Source organism: Schistocerca cancellata, chromosome 9 (genome assembly GCF_023864275.1).
Source record: "Schistocerca cancellata isolate TAMUIC-IGC-003103 chromosome 9, iqSchCanc2.1, whole genome shotgun sequence".
Classification (NCBI taxonomy): Eukaryota; Metazoa; Arthropoda; class Insecta; order Orthoptera; family Acrididae; genus Schistocerca; species Schistocerca cancellata.
This window is the reverse complement of record NC_064634.1, coordinates 154,822,540-154,841,118: the sequence shown is the minus strand read 5'-3', so window position 1 is coordinate 154,841,118 and position 18,579 is coordinate 154,822,540. Positions and strand designations below refer to the sequence as shown.

The 18,579-nt window shown below is 53.5% G+C and overlaps 42 non-coding genes across 42 annotated transcripts; 28 read left to right on the top strand and 14 right to left on the bottom strand.

Moving 5' to 3' along the window:
• Window positions 1-262: 262 nt before the first annotated feature.
• On the bottom strand, window positions 263-335 carry Trnar-acg (transfer RNA arginine (anticodon ACG)). Its single transcript has one exon. It is a non-coding gene; the product is annotated as a tRNA-Arg (tRNA).
• A 442-nt stretch (window positions 336-777) lies between these two features.
• On the top strand, window positions 778-869 carry Trnai-uau (transfer RNA isoleucine (anticodon UAU)). The gene is given in 2 exon segments: window positions 778-815; window positions 834-869. It is a non-coding gene; the product is annotated as a tRNA-Ile (tRNA).
• A 111-nt stretch (window positions 870-980) lies between these two features.
• Window positions 981-1,052, top strand: Trnad-guc (transfer RNA aspartic acid (anticodon GUC)). Its single transcript has one exon. It is a non-coding gene; the product is annotated as a tRNA-Asp (tRNA).
• A 556-nt stretch (window positions 1,053-1,608) lies between these two features.
• Window positions 1,609-1,681, bottom strand: Trnar-acg (transfer RNA arginine (anticodon ACG)). Its single transcript has one exon. It is a non-coding gene; the product is annotated as a tRNA-Arg (tRNA).
• A 442-nt stretch (window positions 1,682-2,123) lies between these two features.
• Trnai-uau (transfer RNA isoleucine (anticodon UAU)) lies at window positions 2,124-2,215 on the top strand. Its single transcript is given in 2 exon segments — window positions 2,124-2,161; window positions 2,180-2,215. It is a non-coding gene; the product is annotated as a tRNA-Ile (tRNA).
• Window positions 2,216-2,326: 111 nt separating this feature from the next.
• Window positions 2,327-2,398, top strand: Trnad-guc (transfer RNA aspartic acid (anticodon GUC)). Its single transcript has one exon. It is a non-coding gene; the product is annotated as a tRNA-Asp (tRNA).
• A 556-nt stretch (window positions 2,399-2,954) lies between these two features.
• Window positions 2,955-3,027, bottom strand: Trnar-acg (transfer RNA arginine (anticodon ACG)). The gene has a single exon. It is a non-coding gene; the product is annotated as a tRNA-Arg (tRNA).
• Window positions 3,028-3,469: 442 nt separating this feature from the next.
• On the top strand, window positions 3,470-3,561 carry Trnai-uau (transfer RNA isoleucine (anticodon UAU)). The gene is given in 2 exon segments: window positions 3,470-3,507; window positions 3,526-3,561. It is a non-coding gene; the product is annotated as a tRNA-Ile (tRNA).
• A 111-nt stretch (window positions 3,562-3,672) lies between these two features.
• Window positions 3,673-3,744, top strand: Trnad-guc (transfer RNA aspartic acid (anticodon GUC)). Its single transcript has one exon. It is a non-coding gene; the product is annotated as a tRNA-Asp (tRNA).
• Window positions 3,745-4,300: 556 nt separating this feature from the next.
• On the bottom strand, window positions 4,301-4,373 carry Trnar-acg (transfer RNA arginine (anticodon ACG)). The gene has a single exon. It is a non-coding gene; the product is annotated as a tRNA-Arg (tRNA).
• A 442-nt stretch (window positions 4,374-4,815) lies between these two features.
• Window positions 4,816-4,907, top strand: Trnai-uau (transfer RNA isoleucine (anticodon UAU)). Its single transcript is given in 2 exon segments — window positions 4,816-4,853; window positions 4,872-4,907. It is a non-coding gene; the product is annotated as a tRNA-Ile (tRNA).
• Window positions 4,908-5,018: 111 nt separating this feature from the next.
• On the top strand, window positions 5,019-5,090 carry Trnad-guc (transfer RNA aspartic acid (anticodon GUC)). The gene has a single exon. It is a non-coding gene; the product is annotated as a tRNA-Asp (tRNA).
• A 556-nt stretch (window positions 5,091-5,646) lies between these two features.
• On the bottom strand, window positions 5,647-5,719 carry Trnar-acg (transfer RNA arginine (anticodon ACG)). The gene has a single exon. It is a non-coding gene; the product is annotated as a tRNA-Arg (tRNA).
• A 442-nt stretch (window positions 5,720-6,161) lies between these two features.
• Window positions 6,162-6,253, top strand: Trnai-uau (transfer RNA isoleucine (anticodon UAU)). Its single transcript is given in 2 exon segments — window positions 6,162-6,199; window positions 6,218-6,253. It is a non-coding gene; the product is annotated as a tRNA-Ile (tRNA).
• A 111-nt stretch (window positions 6,254-6,364) lies between these two features.
• Window positions 6,365-6,436, top strand: Trnad-guc (transfer RNA aspartic acid (anticodon GUC)). The gene has a single exon. It is a non-coding gene; the product is annotated as a tRNA-Asp (tRNA).
• Window positions 6,437-6,992: 556 nt separating this feature from the next.
• Trnar-acg (transfer RNA arginine (anticodon ACG)) lies at window positions 6,993-7,065 on the bottom strand. Its single transcript has one exon. It is a non-coding gene; the product is annotated as a tRNA-Arg (tRNA).
• A 442-nt stretch (window positions 7,066-7,507) lies between these two features.
• Trnai-uau (transfer RNA isoleucine (anticodon UAU)) lies at window positions 7,508-7,599 on the top strand. Its single transcript is given in 2 exon segments — window positions 7,508-7,545; window positions 7,564-7,599. It is a non-coding gene; the product is annotated as a tRNA-Ile (tRNA).
• Window positions 7,600-7,710: 111 nt separating this feature from the next.
• On the top strand, window positions 7,711-7,782 carry Trnad-guc (transfer RNA aspartic acid (anticodon GUC)). The gene has a single exon. It is a non-coding gene; the product is annotated as a tRNA-Asp (tRNA).
• A 556-nt stretch (window positions 7,783-8,338) lies between these two features.
• Trnar-acg (transfer RNA arginine (anticodon ACG)) lies at window positions 8,339-8,411 on the bottom strand. Its single transcript has one exon. It is a non-coding gene; the product is annotated as a tRNA-Arg (tRNA).
• A 442-nt stretch (window positions 8,412-8,853) lies between these two features.
• Window positions 8,854-8,945, top strand: Trnai-uau (transfer RNA isoleucine (anticodon UAU)). Its single transcript is given in 2 exon segments — window positions 8,854-8,891; window positions 8,910-8,945. It is a non-coding gene; the product is annotated as a tRNA-Ile (tRNA).
• A 111-nt stretch (window positions 8,946-9,056) lies between these two features.
• Window positions 9,057-9,128, top strand: Trnad-guc (transfer RNA aspartic acid (anticodon GUC)). The gene has a single exon. It is a non-coding gene; the product is annotated as a tRNA-Asp (tRNA).
• A 556-nt stretch (window positions 9,129-9,684) lies between these two features.
• On the bottom strand, window positions 9,685-9,757 carry Trnar-acg (transfer RNA arginine (anticodon ACG)). Its single transcript has one exon. It is a non-coding gene; the product is annotated as a tRNA-Arg (tRNA).
• A 442-nt stretch (window positions 9,758-10,199) lies between these two features.
• Trnai-uau (transfer RNA isoleucine (anticodon UAU)) lies at window positions 10,200-10,291 on the top strand. The gene is given in 2 exon segments: window positions 10,200-10,237; window positions 10,256-10,291. It is a non-coding gene; the product is annotated as a tRNA-Ile (tRNA).
• Window positions 10,292-10,402: 111 nt separating this feature from the next.
• On the top strand, window positions 10,403-10,474 carry Trnad-guc (transfer RNA aspartic acid (anticodon GUC)). Its single transcript has one exon. It is a non-coding gene; the product is annotated as a tRNA-Asp (tRNA).
• Window positions 10,475-11,030: 556 nt separating this feature from the next.
• Trnar-acg (transfer RNA arginine (anticodon ACG)) lies at window positions 11,031-11,103 on the bottom strand. The gene has a single exon. It is a non-coding gene; the product is annotated as a tRNA-Arg (tRNA).
• A 442-nt stretch (window positions 11,104-11,545) lies between these two features.
• Trnai-uau (transfer RNA isoleucine (anticodon UAU)) lies at window positions 11,546-11,637 on the top strand. The gene is given in 2 exon segments: window positions 11,546-11,583; window positions 11,602-11,637. It is a non-coding gene; the product is annotated as a tRNA-Ile (tRNA).
• A 111-nt stretch (window positions 11,638-11,748) lies between these two features.
• Trnad-guc (transfer RNA aspartic acid (anticodon GUC)) lies at window positions 11,749-11,820 on the top strand. The gene has a single exon. It is a non-coding gene; the product is annotated as a tRNA-Asp (tRNA).
• Window positions 11,821-12,376: 556 nt separating this feature from the next.
• Trnar-acg (transfer RNA arginine (anticodon ACG)) lies at window positions 12,377-12,449 on the bottom strand. Its single transcript has one exon. It is a non-coding gene; the product is annotated as a tRNA-Arg (tRNA).
• Window positions 12,450-12,891: 442 nt separating this feature from the next.
• On the top strand, window positions 12,892-12,983 carry Trnai-uau (transfer RNA isoleucine (anticodon UAU)). Its single transcript is given in 2 exon segments — window positions 12,892-12,929; window positions 12,948-12,983. It is a non-coding gene; the product is annotated as a tRNA-Ile (tRNA).
• A 111-nt stretch (window positions 12,984-13,094) lies between these two features.
• Window positions 13,095-13,166, top strand: Trnad-guc (transfer RNA aspartic acid (anticodon GUC)). The gene has a single exon. It is a non-coding gene; the product is annotated as a tRNA-Asp (tRNA).
• A 556-nt stretch (window positions 13,167-13,722) lies between these two features.
• On the bottom strand, window positions 13,723-13,795 carry Trnar-acg (transfer RNA arginine (anticodon ACG)). The gene has a single exon. It is a non-coding gene; the product is annotated as a tRNA-Arg (tRNA).
• Window positions 13,796-14,237: 442 nt separating this feature from the next.
• On the top strand, window positions 14,238-14,329 carry Trnai-uau (transfer RNA isoleucine (anticodon UAU)). Its single transcript is given in 2 exon segments — window positions 14,238-14,275; window positions 14,294-14,329. It is a non-coding gene; the product is annotated as a tRNA-Ile (tRNA).
• Window positions 14,330-14,440: 111 nt separating this feature from the next.
• Trnad-guc (transfer RNA aspartic acid (anticodon GUC)) lies at window positions 14,441-14,512 on the top strand. Its single transcript has one exon. It is a non-coding gene; the product is annotated as a tRNA-Asp (tRNA).
• A 556-nt stretch (window positions 14,513-15,068) lies between these two features.
• Window positions 15,069-15,141, bottom strand: Trnar-acg (transfer RNA arginine (anticodon ACG)). The gene has a single exon. It is a non-coding gene; the product is annotated as a tRNA-Arg (tRNA).
• Window positions 15,142-15,583: 442 nt separating this feature from the next.
• On the top strand, window positions 15,584-15,675 carry Trnai-uau (transfer RNA isoleucine (anticodon UAU)). The gene is given in 2 exon segments: window positions 15,584-15,621; window positions 15,640-15,675. It is a non-coding gene; the product is annotated as a tRNA-Ile (tRNA).
• A 111-nt stretch (window positions 15,676-15,786) lies between these two features.
• On the top strand, window positions 15,787-15,858 carry Trnad-guc (transfer RNA aspartic acid (anticodon GUC)). The gene has a single exon. It is a non-coding gene; the product is annotated as a tRNA-Asp (tRNA).
• Window positions 15,859-16,414: 556 nt separating this feature from the next.
• On the bottom strand, window positions 16,415-16,487 carry Trnar-acg (transfer RNA arginine (anticodon ACG)). The gene has a single exon. It is a non-coding gene; the product is annotated as a tRNA-Arg (tRNA).
• Window positions 16,488-16,929: 442 nt separating this feature from the next.
• Window positions 16,930-17,021, top strand: Trnai-uau (transfer RNA isoleucine (anticodon UAU)). The gene is given in 2 exon segments: window positions 16,930-16,967; window positions 16,986-17,021. It is a non-coding gene; the product is annotated as a tRNA-Ile (tRNA).
• A 111-nt stretch (window positions 17,022-17,132) lies between these two features.
• Trnad-guc (transfer RNA aspartic acid (anticodon GUC)) lies at window positions 17,133-17,204 on the top strand. The gene has a single exon. It is a non-coding gene; the product is annotated as a tRNA-Asp (tRNA).
• A 556-nt stretch (window positions 17,205-17,760) lies between these two features.
• Window positions 17,761-17,833, bottom strand: Trnar-acg (transfer RNA arginine (anticodon ACG)). Its single transcript has one exon. It is a non-coding gene; the product is annotated as a tRNA-Arg (tRNA).
• A 442-nt stretch (window positions 17,834-18,275) lies between these two features.
• On the top strand, window positions 18,276-18,367 carry Trnai-uau (transfer RNA isoleucine (anticodon UAU)). Its single transcript is given in 2 exon segments — window positions 18,276-18,313; window positions 18,332-18,367. It is a non-coding gene; the product is annotated as a tRNA-Ile (tRNA).
• Window positions 18,368-18,478: 111 nt separating this feature from the next.
• On the top strand, window positions 18,479-18,550 carry Trnad-guc (transfer RNA aspartic acid (anticodon GUC)). The gene has a single exon. It is a non-coding gene; the product is annotated as a tRNA-Asp (tRNA).
• The last annotated feature ends 29 nt before the right edge of the window (window positions 18,551-18,579 follow it).

Sequence of the window (18,579 nt, the reverse complement as noted above, 5' to 3'; positions counted from 1 at the left end):
TGCGCCACTCTGCTGCGTGACGTGGGACACTTGGAAAAGCATTGTCTGCGTCGCGTACCGTTTACTTAACTGTGCAACATCTCTCAGCTTGACTTGTCTCGACTTTGCTCGACTGACGCTACGCTGACGCTTGCACGAAGCGATATTTACCACGATCGTCTCGAGATGCAGCTGCGAGATGCTCAGGATTGACATTGCACTCCACGCAGGTGGAAACATTCGAATGCACTGCCTAGCTACGCGCCCGCAACTAACAAAATGCCGACCCTGCCAGGATTCGAACCTGGAATCTTCTGATCCGTAGTCAGACGCGTTATCCGTTGCGCCACAGGGCCACTGTTCGCCTTTCGTCATATGAGGCGGGTACACATCGCAGAGCAACGTGTTCTCCGTGGCTCGGCAACTGCGTGTCGTCCACTGACAACGGCGGCGCGGCCACTCTGGTCTTCCGCACTCTGCAGGGAGCTGCCAAGGAAGGCATCTCTCCTCCAGCTGCTCGGCCACGGTGCGCCTGCATAGCTTAGAGCTTGCCACACATCTGCCCTCGCTGTTGGACAGGTAGCAGAAGGCAAGGCGCGCGTTTTTCTGCAATTTTTCGGTGATGACAAGCGGTTGATATGCTTGTAAGTGTAGCATATGAAACAAGAATCGTATGAAGCATCCGTAGCCAGGTGCTAAAGTCGCAGTATGGCCGCAGGTGACGGTCGTATGATGGGTCTGTAGCCACAACAGGTTGGCGGCAAAGCAAATACCGCTAACTGAAAGCACCCTGCTGTAGCCCCAGTGGCGCAATTGGTTAGCGCACGGTACTTATAAGGCAGTAGCCGTGAGCAATGCCGGGGTTGTGAGTTCGAGCCTCACCTGGGGCATACTTTTATTTCGTAGCAGCTGACTCTGAAAGCATCGGGACGCTAGATTTGAGATGAATCACCTACTTGAGAAGAATAAGTGTGCGTGCGTTGTGCGTATCGTTTGCGTATTCCTCGGTAGTATAGTGGTTAGTATCCCCGCCTGTCACGCGGGAGACCGGGGTTCGATTCCCCGCCGGGGAGGTGCGATTTTTATATCGCGAAAGTTGCACGTGTGGCCCGATAGGACATTAACGTTGTGATCGAGAAATGTAGTTGCTGCAGAATCGTAAGAAACTCTGCGTCTTAGGAAGTGTTTCTCGTATTCTCCACACGACGTCGTCATCGTTTCAGAACTTACAGGGTTTGCTGTTGACGCTGGGTCAGCGCACCCCAGGCTTAATGATCGAGCTCGAAGCACCCAAGAAAAAGAATAATTTTAGCAGAGCGTGGTTTCGATCCACGGACCTCTGGGTTATGGGCCCAGCACGCTTCCACTGCGCCACTCTGCTGCGTGACGTGGGACACTTGGAAAAGCATTGTCTGCGTCGCGTACCGTTTACTTAACTGTGCAACATCTCTCAGCTTGACTTGTCTCGACTTTGCTCGACTGACGCTACGCTGACGCTTGCACGAAGCGATATTTACCACGATCGTCTCGAGATGCAGCTGCGAGATGCTCAGGATTGACATTGCACTCCACGCAGGTGGAAACATTCGAATGCACTGCCTAGCTACGCGCCCGCAACTAACAAAATGCCGACCCTGCCAGGATTCGAACCTGGAATCTTCTGATCCGTAGTCAGACGCGTTATCCGTTGCGCCACAGGGCCACTGTTCGCCTTTCGTCATATGAGGCGGGTACACATCGCAGAGCAACGTGTTCTCCGTGGCTCGGCAACTGCGTGTCGTCCACTGACAACGGCGGCGCGGCCACTCTGGTCTTCCGCACTCTGCAGGGAGCTGCCAAGGAAGGCATCTCTCCTCCAGCTGCTCGGCCACGGTGCGCCTGCATAGCTTAGAGCTTGCCACACATCTGCCCTCGCTGTTGGACAGGTAGCAGAAGGCAAGGCGCGCGTTTTTCTGCAATTTTTCGGTGATGACAAGCGGTTGATATGCTTGTAAGTGTAGCATATGAAACAAGAATCGTATGAAGCATCCGTAGCCAGGTGCTAAAGTCGCAGTATGGCCGCAGGTGACGGTCGTATGATGGGTCTGTAGCCACAACAGGTTGGCGGCAAAGCAAATACCGCTAACTGAAAGCACCCTGCTGTAGCCCCAGTGGCGCAATTGGTTAGCGCACGGTACTTATAAGGCAGTAGCCGTGAGCAATGCCGGGGTTGTGAGTTCGAGCCTCACCTGGGGCATACTTTTATTTCGTAGCAGCTGACTCTGAAAGCATCGGGACGCTAGATTTGAGATGAATCACCTACTTGAGAAGAATAAGTGTGCGTGCGTTGTGCGTATCGTTTGCGTATTCCTCGGTAGTATAGTGGTTAGTATCCCCGCCTGTCACGCGGGAGACCGGGGTTCGATTCCCCGCCGGGGAGGTGCGATTTTTATATCGCGAAAGTTGCACGTGTGGCCCGATAGGACATTAACGTTGTGATCGAGAAATGTAGTTGCTGCAGAATCGTAAGAAACTCTGCGTCTTAGGAAGTGTTTCTCGTATTCTCCACACGACGTCGTCATCGTTTCAGAACTTACAGGGTTTGCTGTTGACGCTGGGTCAGCGCACCCCAGGCTTAATGATCGAGCTCGAAGCACCCAAGAAAAAGAATAATTTTAGCAGAGCGTGGTTTCGATCCACGGACCTCTGGGTTATGGGCCCAGCACGCTTCCACTGCGCCACTCTGCTGCGTGACGTGGGACACTTGGAAAAGCATTGTCTGCGTCGCGTACCGTTTACTTAACTGTGCAACATCTCTCAGCTTGACTTGTCTCGACTTTGCTCGACTGACGCTACGCTGACGCTTGCACGAAGCGATATTTACCACGATCGTCTCGAGATGCAGCTGCGAGATGCTCAGGATTGACATTGCACTCCACGCAGGTGGAAACATTCGAATGCACTGCCTAGCTACGCGCCCGCAACTAACAAAATGCCGACCCTGCCAGGATTCGAACCTGGAATCTTCTGATCCGTAGTCAGACGCGTTATCCGTTGCGCCACAGGGCCACTGTTCGCCTTTCGTCATATGAGGCGGGTACACATCGCAGAGCAACGTGTTCTCCGTGGCTCGGCAACTGCGTGTCGTCCACTGACAACGGCGGCGCGGCCACTCTGGTCTTCCGCACTCTGCAGGGAGCTGCCAAGGAAGGCATCTCTCCTCCAGCTGCTCGGCCACGGTGCGCCTGCATAGCTTAGAGCTTGCCACACATCTGCCCTCGCTGTTGGACAGGTAGCAGAAGGCAAGGCGCGCGTTTTTCTGCAATTTTTCGGTGATGACAAGCGGTTGATATGCTTGTAAGTGTAGCATATGAAACAAGAATCGTATGAAGCATCCGTAGCCAGGTGCTAAAGTCGCAGTATGGCCGCAGGTGACGGTCGTATGATGGGTCTGTAGCCACAACAGGTTGGCGGCAAAGCAAATACCGCTAACTGAAAGCACCCTGCTGTAGCCCCAGTGGCGCAATTGGTTAGCGCACGGTACTTATAAGGCAGTAGCCGTGAGCAATGCCGGGGTTGTGAGTTCGAGCCTCACCTGGGGCATACTTTTATTTCGTAGCAGCTGACTCTGAAAGCATCGGGACGCTAGATTTGAGATGAATCACCTACTTGAGAAGAATAAGTGTGCGTGCGTTGTGCGTATCGTTTGCGTATTCCTCGGTAGTATAGTGGTTAGTATCCCCGCCTGTCACGCGGGAGACCGGGGTTCGATTCCCCGCCGGGGAGGTGCGATTTTTATATCGCGAAAGTTGCACGTGTGGCCCGATAGGACATTAACGTTGTGATCGAGAAATGTAGTTGCTGCAGAATCGTAAGAAACTCTGCGTCTTAGGAAGTGTTTCTCGTATTCTCCACACGACGTCGTCATCGTTTCAGAACTTACAGGGTTTGCTGTTGACGCTGGGTCAGCGCACCCCAGGCTTAATGATCGAGCTCGAAGCACCCAAGAAAAAGAATAATTTTAGCAGAGCGTGGTTTCGATCCACGGACCTCTGGGTTATGGGCCCAGCACGCTTCCACTGCGCCACTCTGCTGCGTGACGTGGGACACTTGGAAAAGCATTGTCTGCGTCGCGTACCGTTTACTTAACTGTGCAACATCTCTCAGCTTGACTTGTCTCGACTTTGCTCGACTGACGCTACGCTGACGCTTGCACGAAGCGATATTTACCACGATCGTCTCGAGATGCAGCTGCGAGATGCTCAGGATTGACATTGCACTCCACGCAGGTGGAAACATTCGAATGCACTGCCTAGCTACGCGCCCGCAACTAACAAAATGCCGACCCTGCCAGGATTCGAACCTGGAATCTTCTGATCCGTAGTCAGACGCGTTATCCGTTGCGCCACAGGGCCACTGTTCGCCTTTCGTCATATGAGGCGGGTACACATCGCAGAGCAACGTGTTCTCCGTGGCTCGGCAACTGCGTGTCGTCCACTGACAACGGCGGCGCGGCCACTCTGGTCTTCCGCACTCTGCAGGGAGCTGCCAAGGAAGGCATCTCTCCTCCAGCTGCTCGGCCACGGTGCGCCTGCATAGCTTAGAGCTTGCCACACATCTGCCCTCGCTGTTGGACAGGTAGCAGAAGGCAAGGCGCGCGTTTTTCTGCAATTTTTCGGTGATGACAAGCGGTTGATATGCTTGTAAGTGTAGCATATGAAACAAGAATCGTATGAAGCATCCGTAGCCAGGTGCTAAAGTCGCAGTATGGCCGCAGGTGACGGTCGTATGATGGGTCTGTAGCCACAACAGGTTGGCGGCAAAGCAAATACCGCTAACTGAAAGCACCCTGCTGTAGCCCCAGTGGCGCAATTGGTTAGCGCACGGTACTTATAAGGCAGTAGCCGTGAGCAATGCCGGGGTTGTGAGTTCGAGCCTCACCTGGGGCATACTTTTATTTCGTAGCAGCTGACTCTGAAAGCATCGGGACGCTAGATTTGAGATGAATCACCTACTTGAGAAGAATAAGTGTGCGTGCGTTGTGCGTATCGTTTGCGTATTCCTCGGTAGTATAGTGGTTAGTATCCCCGCCTGTCACGCGGGAGACCGGGGTTCGATTCCCCGCCGGGGAGGTGCGATTTTTATATCGCGAAAGTTGCACGTGTGGCCCGATAGGACATTAACGTTGTGATCGAGAAATGTAGTTGCTGCAGAATCGTAAGAAACTCTGCGTCTTAGGAAGTGTTTCTCGTATTCTCCACACGACGTCGTCATCGTTTCAGAACTTACAGGGTTTGCTGTTGACGCTGGGTCAGCGCACCCCAGGCTTAATGATCGAGCTCGAAGCACCCAAGAAAAAGAATAATTTTAGCAGAGCGTGGTTTCGATCCACGGACCTCTGGGTTATGGGCCCAGCACGCTTCCACTGCGCCACTCTGCTGCGTGACGTGGGACACTTGGAAAAGCATTGTCTGCGTCGCGTACCGTTTACTTAACTGTGCAACATCTCTCAGCTTGACTTGTCTCGACTTTGCTCGACTGACGCTACGCTGACGCTTGCACGAAGCGATATTTACCACGATCGTCTCGAGATGCAGCTGCGAGATGCTCAGGATTGACATTGCACTCCACGCAGGTGGAAACATTCGAATGCACTGCCTAGCTACGCGCCCGCAACTAACAAAATGCCGACCCTGCCAGGATTCGAACCTGGAATCTTCTGATCCGTAGTCAGACGCGTTATCCGTTGCGCCACAGGGCCACTGTTCGCCTTTCGTCATATGAGGCGGGTACACATCGCAGAGCAACGTGTTCTCCGTGGCTCGGCAACTGCGTGTCGTCCACTGACAACGGCGGCGCGGCCACTCTGGTCTTCCGCACTCTGCAGGGAGCTGCCAAGGAAGGCATCTCTCCTCCAGCTGCTCGGCCACGGTGCGCCTGCATAGCTTAGAGCTTGCCACACATCTGCCCTCGCTGTTGGACAGGTAGCAGAAGGCAAGGCGCGCGTTTTTCTGCAATTTTTCGGTGATGACAAGCGGTTGATATGCTTGTAAGTGTAGCATATGAAACAAGAATCGTATGAAGCATCCGTAGCCAGGTGCTAAAGTCGCAGTATGGCCGCAGGTGACGGTCGTATGATGGGTCTGTAGCCACAACAGGTTGGCGGCAAAGCAAATACCGCTAACTGAAAGCACCCTGCTGTAGCCCCAGTGGCGCAATTGGTTAGCGCACGGTACTTATAAGGCAGTAGCCGTGAGCAATGCCGGGGTTGTGAGTTCGAGCCTCACCTGGGGCATACTTTTATTTCGTAGCAGCTGACTCTGAAAGCATCGGGACGCTAGATTTGAGATGAATCACCTACTTGAGAAGAATAAGTGTGCGTGCGTTGTGCGTATCGTTTGCGTATTCCTCGGTAGTATAGTGGTTAGTATCCCCGCCTGTCACGCGGGAGACCGGGGTTCGATTCCCCGCCGGGGAGGTGCGATTTTTATATCGCGAAAGTTGCACGTGTGGCCCGATAGGACATTAACGTTGTGATCGAGAAATGTAGTTGCTGCAGAATCGTAAGAAACTCTGCGTCTTAGGAAGTGTTTCTCGTATTCTCCACACGACGTCGTCATCGTTTCAGAACTTACAGGGTTTGCTGTTGACGCTGGGTCAGCGCACCCCAGGCTTAATGATCGAGCTCGAAGCACCCAAGAAAAAGAATAATTTTAGCAGAGCGTGGTTTCGATCCACGGACCTCTGGGTTATGGGCCCAGCACGCTTCCACTGCGCCACTCTGCTGCGTGACGTGGGACACTTGGAAAAGCATTGTCTGCGTCGCGTACCGTTTACTTAACTGTGCAACATCTCTCAGCTTGACTTGTCTCGACTTTGCTCGACTGACGCTACGCTGACGCTTGCACGAAGCGATATTTACCACGATCGTCTCGAGATGCAGCTGCGAGATGCTCAGGATTGACATTGCACTCCACGCAGGTGGAAACATTCGAATGCACTGCCTAGCTACGCGCCCGCAACTAACAAAATGCCGACCCTGCCAGGATTCGAACCTGGAATCTTCTGATCCGTAGTCAGACGCGTTATCCGTTGCGCCACAGGGCCACTGTTCGCCTTTCGTCATATGAGGCGGGTACACATCGCAGAGCAACGTGTTCTCCGTGGCTCGGCAACTGCGTGTCGTCCACTGACAACGGCGGCGCGGCCACTCTGGTCTTCCGCACTCTGCAGGGAGCTGCCAAGGAAGGCATCTCTCCTCCAGCTGCTCGGCCACGGTGCGCCTGCATAGCTTAGAGCTTGCCACACATCTGCCCTCGCTGTTGGACAGGTAGCAGAAGGCAAGGCGCGCGTTTTTCTGCAATTTTTCGGTGATGACAAGCGGTTGATATGCTTGTAAGTGTAGCATATGAAACAAGAATCGTATGAAGCATCCGTAGCCAGGTGCTAAAGTCGCAGTATGGCCGCAGGTGACGGTCGTATGATGGGTCTGTAGCCACAACAGGTTGGCGGCAAAGCAAATACCGCTAACTGAAAGCACCCTGCTGTAGCCCCAGTGGCGCAATTGGTTAGCGCACGGTACTTATAAGGCAGTAGCCGTGAGCAATGCCGGGGTTGTGAGTTCGAGCCTCACCTGGGGCATACTTTTATTTCGTAGCAGCTGACTCTGAAAGCATCGGGACGCTAGATTTGAGATGAATCACCTACTTGAGAAGAATAAGTGTGCGTGCGTTGTGCGTATCGTTTGCGTATTCCTCGGTAGTATAGTGGTTAGTATCCCCGCCTGTCACGCGGGAGACCGGGGTTCGATTCCCCGCCGGGGAGGTGCGATTTTTATATCGCGAAAGTTGCACGTGTGGCCCGATAGGACATTAACGTTGTGATCGAGAAATGTAGTTGCTGCAGAATCGTAAGAAACTCTGCGTCTTAGGAAGTGTTTCTCGTATTCTCCACACGACGTCGTCATCGTTTCAGAACTTACAGGGTTTGCTGTTGACGCTGGGTCAGCGCACCCCAGGCTTAATGATCGAGCTCGAAGCACCCAAGAAAAAGAATAACTTTAGCAGAGCGTGGTTTCGATCCACGGACCTCTGGGTTATGGGCCCAGCACGCTTCCACTGCGCCACTCTGCTGCGTGACGTGGGACACTTGGAAAAGCATTGTCTGCGTCGCGTACCGTTTACTTAACTGTGCAACATCTCTCAGCTTGACTTGTCTCGACTTTGCTCGACTGACGCTACGCTGACGCTTGCACGAAGCGATATTTACCACGATCGTCTCGAGATGCAGCTGCGAGATGCTCAGGATTGACATTGCACTCCACGCAGGTGGAAACATTCGAATGCACTGCCTAGCTACGCGCCCGCAACTAACAAAATGCCGACCCTGCCAGGATTCGAACCTGGAATCTTCTGATCCGTAGTCAGACGCGTTATCCGTTGCGCCACAGGGCCACTGTTCGCCTTTCGTCATATGAGGCGGGTACACATCGCAGAGCAACGTGTTCTCCGTGGCTCGGCAACTGCGTGTCGTCCACTGACAACGGCGGCGCGGCCACTCTGGTCTTCCGCACTCTGCAGGGAGCTGCCAAGGAAGGCATCTCTCCTCCAGCTGCTCGGCCACGGTGCGCCTGCATAGCTTAGAGCTTGCCACACATCTGCCCTCGCTGTTGGACAGGTAGCAGAAGGCAAGGCGCGCGTTTTTCTGCAATTTTTCGGTGATGACAAGCGGTTGATATGCTTGTAAGTGTAGCATATGAAACAAGAATCGTATGAAGCATCCGTAGCCAGGTGCTAAAGTCGCAGTATGGCCGCAGGTGACGGTCGTATGATGGGTCTGTAGCCACAACAGGTTGGCGGCAAAGCAAATACCGCTAACTGAAAGCACCCTGCTGTAGCCCCAGTGGCGCAATTGGTTAGCGCACGGTACTTATAAGGCAGTAGCCGTGAGCAATGCCGGGGTTGTGAGTTCGAGCCTCACCTGGGGCATACTTTTATTTCGTAGCAGCTGACTCTGAAAGCATCGGGACGCTAGATTTGAGATGAATCACCTACTTGAGAAGAATAAGTGTGCGTGCGTTGTGCGTATCGTTTGCGTATTCCTCGGTAGTATAGTGGTTAGTATCCCCGCCTGTCACGCGGGAGACCGGGGTTCGATTCCCCGCCGGGGAGGTGCGATTTTTATATCGCGAAAGTTGCACGTGTGGCCCGATAGGACATTAACGTTGTGATCGAGAAATGTAGTTGCTGCAGAATCGTAAGAAACTCTGCGTCTTAGGAAGTGTTTCTCGTATTCTCCACACGACGTCGTCATCGTTTCAGAACTTACAGGGTTTGCTGTTGACGCTGGGTCAGCGCACCCCAGGCTTAATGATCGAGCTCGAAGCACCCAAGAAAAAGAATAATTTTAGCAGAGCGTGGTTTCGATCCACGGACCTCTGGGTTATGGGCCCAGCACGCTTCCACTGCGCCACTCTGCTGCGTGACGTGGGACACTTGGAAAAGCATTGTCTGCGTCGCGTACCGTTTACTTAACTGTGCAACATCTCTCAGCTTGACTTGTCTCGACTTTGCTCGACTGACGCTACGCTGACGCTTGCACGAAGCGATATTTACCACGATCGTCTCGAGATGCAGCTGCGAGATGCTCAGGATTGACATTGCACTCCACGCAGGTGGAAACATTCGAATGCACTGCCTAGCTACGCGCCCGCAACTAACAAAATGCCGACCCTGCCAGGATTCGAACCTGGAATCTTCTGATCCGTAGTCAGACGCGTTATCCGTTGCGCCACAGGGCCACTGTTCGCCTTTCGTCATATGAGGCGGGTACACATCGCAGAGCAACGTGTTCTCCGTGGCTCGGCAACTGCGTGTCGTCCACTGACAACGGCGGCGCGGCCACTCTGGTCTTCCGCACTCTGCAGGGAGCTGCCAAGGAAGGCATCTCTCCTCCAGCTGCTCGGCCACGGTGCGCCTGCATAGCTTAGAGCTTGCCACACATCTGCCCTCGCTGTTGGACAGGTAGCAGAAGGCAAGGCGCGCGTTTTTCTGCAATTTTTCGGTGATGACAAGCGGTTGATATGCTTGTAAGTGTAGCATATGAAACAAGAATCGTATGAAGCATCCGTAGCCAGGTGCTAAAGTCGCAGTATGGCCGCAGGTGACGGTCGTATGATGGGTCTGTAGCCACAACAGGTTGGCGGCAAAGCAAATACCGCTAACTGAAAGCACCCTGCTGTAGCCCCAGTGGCGCAATTGGTTAGCGCACGGTACTTATAAGGCAGTAGCCGTGAGCAATGCCGGGGTTGTGAGTTCGAGCCTCACCTGGGGCATACTTTTATTTCGTAGCAGCTGACTCTGAAAGCATCGGGACGCTAGATTTGAGATGAATCACCTACTTGAGAAGAATAAGTGTGCGTGCGTTGTGCGTATCGTTTGCGTATTCCTCGGTAGTATAGTGGTTAGTATCCCCGCCTGTCACGCGGGAGACCGGGGTTCGATTCCCCGCCGGGGAGGTGCGATTTTTATATCGCGAAAGTTGCACGTGTGGCCCGATAGGACATTAACGTTGTGATCGAGAAATGTAGTTGCTGCAGAATCGTAAGAAACTCTGCGTCTTAGGAAGTGTTTCTCGTATTCTCCACACGACGTCGTCATCGTTTCAGAACTTACAGGGTTTGCTGTTGACGCTGGGTCAGCGCACCCCAGGCTTAATGATCGAGCTCGAAGCACCCAAGAAAAAGAATAATTTTAGCAGAGCGTGGTTTCGATCCACGGACCTCTGGGTTATGGGCCCAGCACGCTTCCACTGCGCCACTCTGCTGCGTGACGTGGGACACTTGGAAAAGCATTGTCTGCGTCGCGTACCGTTTACTTAACTGTGCAACATCTCTCAGCTTGACTTGTCTCGACTTTGCTCGACTGACGCTACGCTGACGCTTGCACGAAGCGATATTTACCACGATCGTCTCGAGATGCAGCTGCGAGATGCTCAGGATTGACATTGCACTCCACGCAGGTGGAAACATTCGAATGCACTGCCTAGCTACGCGCCCGCAACTAACAAAATGCCGACCCTGCCAGGATTCGAACCTGGAATCTTCTGATCCGTAGTCAGACGCGTTATCCGTTGCGCCACAGGGCCACTGTTCGCCTTTCGTCATATGAGGCGGGTACACATCGCAGAGCAACGTGTTCTCCGTGGCTCGGCAACTGCGTGTCGTCCACTGACAACGGCGGCGCGGCCACTCTGGTCTTCCGCACTCTGCAGGGAGCTGCCAAGGAAGGCATCTCTCCTCCAGCTGCTCGGCCACGGTGCGCCTGCATAGCTTAGAGCTTGCCACACATCTGCCCTCGCTGTTGGACAGGTAGCAGAAGGCAAGGCGCGCGTTTTTCTGCAATTTTTCGGTGATGACAAGCGGTTGATATGCTTGTAAGTGTAGCATATGAAACAAGAATCGTATGAAGCATCCGTAGCCAGGTGCTAAAGTCGCAGTATGGCCGCAGGTGACGGTCGTATGATGGGTCTGTAGCCACAACAGGTTGGCGGCAAAGCAAATACCGCTAACTGAAAGCACCCTGCTGTAGCCCCAGTGGCGCAATTGGTTAGCGCACGGTACTTATAAGGCAGTAGCCGTGAGCAATGCCGGGGTTGTGAGTTCGAGCCTCACCTGGGGCATACTTTTATTTCGTAGCAGCTGACTCTGAAAGCATCGGGACGCTAGATTTGAGATGAATCACCTACTTGAGAAGAATAAGTGTGCGTGCGTTGTGCGTATCGTTTGCGTATTCCTCGGTAGTATAGTGGTTAGTATCCCCGCCTGTCACGCGGGAGACCGGGGTTCGATTCCCCGCCGGGGAGGTGCGATTTTTATATCGCGAAAGTTGCACGTGTGGCCCGATAGGACATTAACGTTGTGATCGAGAAATGTAGTTGCTGCAGAATCGTAAGAAACTCTGCGTCTTAGGAAGTGTTTCTCGTATTCTCCACACGACGTCGTCATCGTTTCAGAACTTACAGGGTTTGCTGTTGACGCTGGGTCAGCGCACCCCAGGCTTAATGATCGAGCTCGAAGCACCCAAGAAAAAGAATAATTTTAGCAGAGCGTGGTTTCGATCCACGGACCTCTGGGTTATGGGCCCAGCACGCTTCCACTGCGCCACTCTGCTGCGTGACGTGGGACACTTGGAAAAGCATTGTCTGCGTCGCGTACCGTTTACTTAACTGTGCAACATCTCTCAGCTTGACTTGTCTCGACTTTGCTCGACTGACGCTACGCTGACGCTTGCACGAAGCGATATTTACCACGATCGTCTCGAGATGCAGCTGCGAGATGCTCAGGATTGACATTGCACTCCACGCAGGTGGAAACATTCGAATGCACTGCCTAGCTACGCGCCCGCAACTAACAAAATGCCGACCCTGCCAGGATTCGAACCTGGAATCTTCTGATCCGTAGTCAGACGCGTTATCCGTTGCGCCACAGGGCCACTGTTCGCCTTTCGTCATATGAGGCGGGTACACATCGCAGAGCAACGTGTTCTCCGTGGCTCGGCAACTGCGTGTCGTCCACTGACAACGGCGGCGCGGCCACTCTGGTCTTCCGCACTCTGCAGGGAGCTGCCAAGGAAGGCATCTCTCCTCCAGCTGCTCGGCCACGGTGCGCCTGCATAGCTTAGAGCTTGCCACACATCTGCCCTCGCTGTTGGACAGGTAGCAGAAGGCAAGGCGCGCGTTTTTCTGCAATTTTTCGGTGATGACAAGCGGTTGATATGCTTGTAAGTGTAGCATATGAAACAAGAATCGTATGAAGCATCCGTAGCCAGGTGCTAAAGTCGCAGTATGGCCGCAGGTGACGGTCGTATGATGGGTCTGTAGCCACAACAGGTTGGCGGCAAAGCAAATACCGCTAACTGAAAGCACCCTGCTGTAGCCCCAGTGGCGCAATTGGTTAGCGCACGGTACTTATAAGGCAGTAGCCGTGAGCAATGCCGGGGTTGTGAGTTCGAGCCTCACCTGGGGCATACTTTTATTTCGTAGCAGCTGACTCTGAAAGCATCGGGACGCTAGATTTGAGATGAATCACCTACTTGAGAAGAATAAGTGTGCGTGCGTTGTGCGTATCGTTTGCGTATTCCTCGGTAGTATAGTGGTTAGTATCCCCGCCTGTCACGCGGGAGACCGGGGTTCGATTCCCCGCCGGGGAGGTGCGATTTTTATATCGCGAAAGTTGCACGTGTGGCCCGATAGGACATTAACGTTGTGATCGAGAAATGTAGTTGCTGCAGAATCGTAAGAAACTCTGCGTCTTAGGAAGTGTTTCTCGTATTCTCCACACGACGTCGTCATCGTTTCAGAACTTACAGGGTTTGCTGTTGACGCTGGGTCAGCGCACCCCAGGCTTAATGATCGAGCTCGAAGCACCCAAGAAAAAGAATAATTTTAGCAGAGCGTGGTTTCGATCCACGGACCTCTGGGTTATGGGCCCAGCACGCTTCCACTGCGCCACTCTGCTGCGTGACGTGGGACACTTGGAAAAGCATTGTCTGCGTCGCGTACCGTTTACTTAACTGTGCAACATCTCTCAGCTTGACTTGTCTCGACTTTGCTCGACTGACGCTACGCTGACGCTTGCACGAAGCGATATTTACCACGATCGTCTCGAGATGCAGCTGCGAGATGCTCAGGATTGACATTGCACTCCACGCAGGTGGAAACATTCGAATGCACTGCCTAGCTACGCGCCCGCAACTAACAAAATGCCGACCCTGCCAGGATTCGAACCTGGAATCTTCTGATCCGTAGTCAGACGCGTTATCCGTTGCGCCACAGGGCCACTGTTCGCCTTTCGTCATATGAGGCGGGTACACATCGCAGAGCAACGTGTTCTCCGTGGCTCGGCAACTGCGTGTCGTCCACTGACAACGGCGGCGCGGCCACTCTGGTCTTCCGCACTCTGCAGGGAGCTGCCAAGGAAGGCATCTCTCCTCCAGCTGCTCGGCCACGGTGCGCCTGCATAGCTTAGAGCTTGCCACACATCTGCCCTCGCTGTTGGACAGGTAGCAGAAGGCAAGGCGCGCGTTTTTCTGCAATTTTTCGGTGATGACAAGCGGTTGATATGCTTGTAAGTGTAGCATATGAAACAAGAATCGTATGAAGCATCCGTAGCCAGGTGCTAAAGTCGCAGTATGGCCGCAGGTGACGGTCGTATGATGGGTCTGTAGCCACAACAGGTTGGCGGCAAAGCAAATACCGCTAACTGAAAGCACCCTGCTGTAGCCCCAGTGGCGCAATTGGTTAGCGCACGGTACTTATAAGGCAGTAGCCGTGAGCAATGCCGGGGTTGTGAGTTCGAGCCTCACCTGGGGCATACTTTTATTTCGTAGCAGCTGACTCTGAAAGCATCGGGACGCTAGATTTGAGATGAATCACCTACTTGAGAAGAATAAGTGTGCGTGCGTTGTGCGTATCGTTTGCGTATTCCTCGGTAGTATAGTGGTTAGTATCCCCGCCTGTCACGCGGGAGACCGGGGTTCGATTCCCCGCCGGGGAGGTGCGATTTTTATATCGCGAAAGTTGCACGTGTGGCCCGATAGGACATTAACGTTGTGATCGAGAAATGTAGTTGCTGCAGAATCGTAAGAAACTCTGCGTCTTAGGAAGTGTTTCTCGTATTCTCCACACGACGTCGTCATCGTTTCAGAACTTACAGGGTTTGCTGTTGACGCTGGGTCAGCGCACCCCAGGCTTAATGATCGAGCTCGAAGCACCCAAGAAAAAGAATAATTTTAGCAGAGCGTGGTTTCGATCCACGGACCTCTGGGTTATGGGCCCAGCACGCTTCCACTGCGCCACTCTGCTGCGTGACGTGGGACACTTGGAAAAGCATTGTCTGCGTCGCGTACCGTTTACTTAACTGTGCAACATCTCTCAGCTTGACTTGTCTCGACTTTGCTCGACTGACGCTACGCTGACGCTTGCACGAAGCGATATTTACCACGATCGTCTCGAGATGCAGCTGCGAGATGCTCAGGATTGACATTGCACTCCACGCAGGTGGAAACATTCGAATGCACTGCCTAGCTACGCGCCCGCAACTAACAAAATGCCGACCCTGCCAGGATTCGAACCTGGAATCTTCTGATCCGTAGTCAGACGCGTTATCCGTTGCGCCACAGGGCCACTGTTCGCCTTTTGTCATATGAGGCGGGTACACATCGCAGAGCAACGTGTTCTCCGTGGCTCGGCAACTGCGTGTCGTCCACTGACAACGGCGGCGCGGCCACTCTGGTCTTCCGCACTCTGCAGGGAGCTGCCAAGGAAGGCATCTCTCCTCCAGCTGCTCGGCCACGGTGCGCCTGCATAGCTTAGAGCTTGCCACACATCTGCCCTCGCTGTTGGACAGGTAGCAGAAGGCAAGGCGCGCGTTTTTCTGCAATTTTTCGGTGATGACAAGCGGTTGATATGCTTGTAAGTGTAGCATATGAAACAAGAATCGTATGAAGCATCCGTAGCCAGGTGCTAAAGTCGCAGTATGGCCGCAGGTGACGGTCGTATGATGGGTCTGTAGCCACAACAGGTTGGCGGCAAAGCAAATACCGCTAACTGAAAGCACCCTGCTGTAGCCCCAGTGGCGCAATTGGTTAGCGCACGGTACTTATAAGGCAGTAGCCGTGAGCAATGCCGGGGTTGTGAGTTCGAGCCTCACCTGGGGCATACTTTTATTTCGTAGCAGCTGACTCTGAAAGCATCGGGACGCTAGATTTGAGATGAATCACCTACTTGAGAAGAATAAGTGTGCGTGCGTTGTGCGTATCGTTTGCGTATTCCTCGGTAGTATAGTGGTTAGTATCCCCGCCTGTCACGCGGGAGACCGGGGTTCGATTCCCCGCCGGGGAGGTGCGATTTTTATATCGCGAAAGTTGCACGTGTGGCCCGATAGGACATTAACGTTGTGATCGAGAAATGTAGTTGCTGCAGAATCGTAAGAAACTCTGCGTCTTAGGAAGTGTTTCTCGTATTCTCCACACGACGTCGTCATCGTTTCAGAACTTACAGGGTTTGCTGTTGACGCTGGGTCAGCGCACCCCAGGCTTAATGATCGAGCTCGAAGCACCCAAGAAAAAGAATAATTTTAGCAGAGCGTGGTTTCGATCCACGGACCTCTGGGTTATGGGCCCAGCACGCTTCCACTGCGCCACTCTGCTGCGTGACGTGGGACACTTGGAAAAGCATTGTCTGCGTCGCGTACCGTTTACTTAACTGTGCAACATCTCTCAGCTTGACTTGTCTCGACTTTGCTCGACTGACGCTACGCTGACGCTTGCACGAAGCGATATTTACCACGATCGTCTCGAGATGCAGCTGCGAGATGCTCAGGATTGACATTGCACTCCACGCAGGTGGAAACATTCGAATGCACTGCCTAGCTACGCGCCCGCAACTAACAAAATGCCGACCCTGCCAGGATTCGAACCTGGAATCTTCTGATCCGTAGTCAGACGCGTTATCCGTTGCGCCACAGGGCCACTGTTCGCCTTTCGTCATATGAGGCGGGTACACATCGCAGAGCAACGTGTTCTCCGTGGCTCGGCAACTGCGTGTCGTCCACTGACAACGGCGGCGCGGCCACTCTGGTCTTCCGCACTCTGCAGGGAGCTGCCAAGGAAGGCATCTCTCCTCCAGCTGCTCGGCCACGGTGCGCCTGCATAGCTTAGAGCTTGCCACACATCTGCCCTCGCTGTTGGACAGGTAGCAGAAGGCAAGGCGCGCGTTTTTCTGCAATTTTTCGGTGATGACAAGCGGTTGATATGCTTGTAAGTGTAGCATATGAAACAAGAATCGTATGAAGCATCCGTAGCCAGGTGCTAAAGTCGCAGTATGGCCGCAGGTGACGGTCGTATGATGGGTCTGTAGCCACAACAGGTTGGCGGCAAAGCAAATACCGCTAACTGAAAGCACCCTGCTGTAGCCCCAGTGGCGCAATTGGTTAGCGCACGGTACTTATAAGGCAGTAGCCGTGAGCAATGCCGGGGTTGTGAGTTCGAGCCTCACCTGGGGCATACTTTTATTTCGTAGCAGCTGACTCTGAAAGCATCGGGACGCTAGATTTGAGATGAATCACCTACTTGAGAAGAATAAGTGTGCGTGCGTTGTGCGTATCGTTTGCGTATTCCTCGGTAGTATAGTGGTTAGTATCCCCGCCTGTCACGCGGGAGACCGGGGTTCGATTCCCCGCCGGGGAGGTGCGATTTTTATATCGCGAAAGTTGCACGTGTGGCCCGATAGGACATTAACGTTGTGATCGAGAAATGTAGTTGCTGCAGAATCGTAAGAAACTCTGCGTCTTAGGAAGTGTTTCTCGTATTCTCCACACGACGTCGTCATCGTTTCAGAACTTACAGGGTTTGCTGTTGACGCTGGGTCAGCGCACCCCAGGCTTAATGATCGAGCTCGAAGCACCCAAGAAAAAGAATAATTTTAGCAGAGCGTGGTTTCGATCCACGGACCTCTGGGTTATGGGCCCAGCACGCTTCCACTGCGCCACTCTGCTGCGTGACGTGGGACACTTGGAAAAGCATTGTCTGCGTCGCGTACCGTTTACTTAACTGTGCAACATCTCTCAGCTTGACTTGTCTCGACTTTGCTCGACTGACGCTACGCTGACGCTTGCACGAAGCGATATTTACCACGATCGTCTCGAGATGCAGCTGCGAGATGCTCAGGATTGACATTGCACTCCACGCAGGTGGAAACATTCGAATGCACTGCCTAGCTACGCGCCCGCAACTAACAAAATGCCGACCCTGCCAGGATTCGAACCTGGAATCTTCTGATCCGTAGTCAGACGCGTTATCCGTTGCGCCACAGGGCCACTGTTCGCCTTTCGTCATATGAGGCGGGTACACATCGCAGAGCAACGTGTTCTCCGTGGCTCGGCAACTGCGTGTCGTCCACTGACAACGGCGGCGCGGCCACTCTGGTCTTCCGCACTCTGCAGGGAGCTGCCAAGGAAGGCATCTCTCCTCCAGCTGCTCGGCCACGGTGCGCCTGCATAGCTTAGAGCTTGCCACACATCTGCCCTCGCTGTTGGACAGGTAGCAGAAGGCAAGGCGCGCGTTTTTCTGCAATTTTTCGGTGATGACAAGCGGTTGATATGCTTGTAAGTGTAGCATATGAAACAAGAATCGTATGAAGCATCCGTAGCCAGGTGCTAAAGTCGCAGTATGGCCGCAGGTGACGGTCGTATGATGGGTCTGTAGCCACAACAGGTTGGCGGCAAAGCAAATACCGCTAACTGAAAGCACCCTGCTGTAGCCCCAGTGGCGCAATTGGTTAGCGCACGGTACTTATAAGGCAGTAGCCGTGAGCAATGCCGGGGTTGTGAGTTCGAGCCTCACCTGGGGCATACTTTTATTTCGTAGCAGCTGACTCTGAAAGCATCGGGACGCTAGATTTGAGATGAATCACCTACTTGAGAAGAATAAGTGTGCGTGCGTTGTGCGTATCGTTTGCGTATTCCTCGGTAGTATAGTGGTTAGTATCCCCGCCTGTCACGCGGGAGACCGGGGTTCGATTCCCCGCCGGGGAGGTGCGATTTTTATATCGCGAAAGTTGCAC